The sequence below is a fragment of the Alexandromys fortis genome, unplaced genomic scaffold (assembly GCF_014885135.2).
Source record: "Alexandromys fortis isolate MF-2015 unplaced genomic scaffold, M_Fortis_MF-2015_v1.1 scaffold_26, whole genome shotgun sequence".
In the NCBI taxonomy this organism is placed as follows: Eukaryota; Metazoa; Chordata; class Mammalia; order Rodentia; family Cricetidae; genus Alexandromys; species Alexandromys fortis.
In genome coordinates, this window is record NW_026067894.1 from 9821879 (window position 1) to 9825464 (window position 3586).

The window sequence follows — 3586 nt, forward strand, 5'->3', positions numbered from 1 at the left end:
TTTATTATGTATACAATATTCTGTCTGTTTGCCTGAAGGCCAGAAGTGGGCACCAGACCTCATTACAGATGGTTGTGAGCCACCATGTGGTTGCTGGGAATTGAACTCAGGACCTTTGGAAGAGCAGTCAATGCTCTTAACCGCTGAGCCATCTCTCCAGCCCTCTTAATGACTTTCAACAACTTTTGGGAGACATTAATTGGATTAGACCATCAATGGGATGAACAACAGAGGAATGAAAACTCTTGTTTGAAATCTTAAGAGGTGACTCAAACCCCACGTCTCCTGGGCTACTGACGCCTGAAGGCCGTGAATGTCTTAGGTTAGTCAAACAGCAGAAGTCCATCTGAATTATATTGATTATCGCCAGCCTTTGCTTCTGCACAGCACTGCAGTCCACTGCAGTCTTTTGCCAGGAGGGACCTATTCTCTGGGTGCACGGACGAGCCTCTCCCAAAAAGGTTGTGCAGCCCTATCATCTGGCTGTCCTGCAGGTGCTGCACACTGCCTACCTGGAGAGTCTTAGGACGTTTGGTAAAATCTCTGATAAAGCGATTGTTCCGTACAATCAGGAGCAGCTTAGAGTTATTTAGCCCAGAATGGACCATCTTTCTAACCACTCGGTCTGCTGAATTCGACAACCATTACCCCCCCCCAATAAATTAGTAAAGCTTTTTGAGGAACATCCGGTTTGCTTTCCTAAAATTATTTTGCTAGCTCCCCTAGATTGTGCCCTTAATGTATTCACGGATGGACCCTCCAATGGCATGGCTGCTGCAGTCACAGCCCAGAAGACTGGTAAAATAAAAGTACCCTACAAGTCTGCACAAATAGTAGGATTGGCTGCCATTCATTTAGCCTTAGTTACCTTTCCAGCTGAACTTGGGAATCTTTTTACTGATAGCATATCTGTTGCTAAGGTCCTTCCCCCGTTTGGAAGTGGCAGGAAATACAGCCACTACCTCTGCAGTTCATGAATTGTTGACTAACATTCAGTTACTTTTATAGGCACATTCTGGCTTACCTGGCCCTCTTAGTGAAGGCAATGCACAGGTTGATCAAATGACCCATGCTCTATTAATCTCTCTGCCCCAGGATTCCTTGGTCTCTGCCCAGCAGGCTTATGATAAATTCCATTTTAATGTTACTTCTTTGGGGCTCACGTATAAAATTTCTAAGGAACAAGCTCTTAAGACTGTCAAAGCATGTCCTTTGTGTGCAGAACTTGCTCCTGCCCCCATCTGGGAGTTAATCCTCAGGGTCTTTTGCCCAGTCATATCTGGCAGATGGACGTTACTCATGTGGCATCTTTTGGCAAACTGGGATTTGTGCACATGTTTCTGTGGATACTTAGGCATGCTCTTTACCTCCCTCCGCCCACCCAGGGGAAAAGGTGAAGGATGTAAAAAGCCATTGCCTCCAAGCTTTTGCCTACCTGGGGGTCCCAAAATTGATTAAAATGGACAATGGACCAACGTATATCAGCAAAGGCTCTCAATTATTCTGTGACCATTATGGCATGCTTCATAAGACAGGAATTCCTTACAATCCCCAGGAACAAGCTATAGTGGAATAGGTTCACCAAACTCTCAAAAACTATATTTATAAAACAAAAAAGGGGGAGTATAGTACTCCCCGAGATATCCTTTCTAATGTTCTCTCTCTATTAAATTTTCTAACATTTGAATCACATGCTCAAACATGGGCTGCTCAGAGGCACTGGCAGCCCGTGGCTCTACTCATCCGATGGTACAGTGGAAGGATGTGTGGGCTGGAGCATGGAAGGGGCCTGATCCAGCCCTCACTTGGGGGCATGGAAGGGTATGTGTGTTTCTGTAGGATACTGAAAGCCCCATTTGGATTCCTGAATGGCTTGTGTGTCCTATGGACAGTTCTCCTGACCATCAGCCACAGCCAACAGGTACAGTGGGCCCTGGTCAGGAATCCTCCGGTGCTGATGTCGGTAGGCCTGGCTAGTCCCGTGTAGCCGAACTTCCTTTCCATTGATTGGGCTATGGAACAGCTGTTTCCATGGATTGGAGACATAATAATGTTATTGGTATGTGGAAACTATCAGGCAGTTTGGGTTTTATATTTGCCGAATTTTCCTTCTCCTTGTGTTAAATGTTGGCCTGGTACTACGATTTATGGCCAGAACACATTATTCATTGTGGTGATAGGGACAGTGATCACTTTACAGGAATGTTAGCAAGGATTCTCAGTTCCTTTCCGGAATCCAGCCCAGTGGGGTGCAGTGTCTATTACCTTCACGGGATGGTATCTCTGTGGACTTCGTGCCTGTTTAAATGTTGGACCCCTTGGCTGTGCAGGATTCTACCTTGTTTAACAGAAAACAAGATGGAAAACCAGAGCCAAAATAGGGCTTCTCATGCGGCTGTCTGTGCCTAATTATACCTTGAATGATTCTGCCCTTAACTCTTCTCAAGTTTTGTGTCTTTTGAACAGCTGTTGGGCTAACGAGATGACTGCCACTGTGGGCCGGGTTCCAGGCTTGGTGTCTGTTCCAGTGAGTCAACTGGTGCTGAGCCGTCCCTGCCGAGACTTGGGGATCACCGTGGGTGGCTGGATCGCCACCGCTGCAGCCTCTGAGACAACCAGGGTTGCCACCGGTCAGATAATCGCTGTGCCTGGTGCTGTTGATCCCCCGGCCAGACAGGTTGCCACTGCCTTCGAGATCCAGGATTGCCTAGATCATTTTCGCCAGGGCATTTTTCGGTTTGACCTAACAGGCGGAGCACATGGTTGGCTGTTCCCTTTCCTTTCTTCGTATTTGTGCCACGCCCATGCCAATTCAGCCACGCCCATAGGCCTAGGTTTGCTGAGCTGCTAGGAACTCCTGTAGCCAGCAGCAGCAGCAGCGATTTGCCCAGGAAAGTGAGCTTCCTCCGAGAGCAGTATGGGTTAGCAGGCTACAGAAAGACCAGTGAGCCAGAGAAAGGTAAGACAGGAGCCTGAGTCGCTTCTGCAACCCAAGACAGGAGGCCTGGTCTAATTATATGGAAAAGAGGGATTATATGGCTGCAGACCCCTGGCCCCTTGACTTTCTTTGCCGGCCTCAGACCCTTTGCCTGCTGGAGTGAACTGAGCAAAACAACTTGTTAACCTGTGTTTGCAGCTGCTCTGAGCACGAGACCTTGATGGCAGGAGAGTGGTTTCTGGTGGGCCTCCAACTGAAAGATCCAGAGAGCTGGGGCGTGGCCAGAGCCCTATATAAGCTGCCCCTGTGCACAATAAAGTTGGCATTCTTGTATCAAGGATGACCCATATCCCTGTGTCTATGTCTGTCTGTGTGCGTGTGTGTTTTTAAGCCTCCAGCTTCGCTCCCGGCTCGCACTCCATCCCGTAGTGCAGGCGCTACATGCTGCCAGCCCTGCTCCGCAATTATTTTAGGCTTCGAGATCTTTCCAGCCTAGCTCTCCTGCAACAGACAAGCCCTCAGCAGAGGGGGCGTGGCTGGGCCGAGTTGGACCTGGCTTCACTTGGTGTGGCTTTAATTTTTGTCTTCAACCTTTTGAAAAGCTAGTCCTCTGAACTCTCATAGGGCACGTGTAGTGAGCAGCAGGCT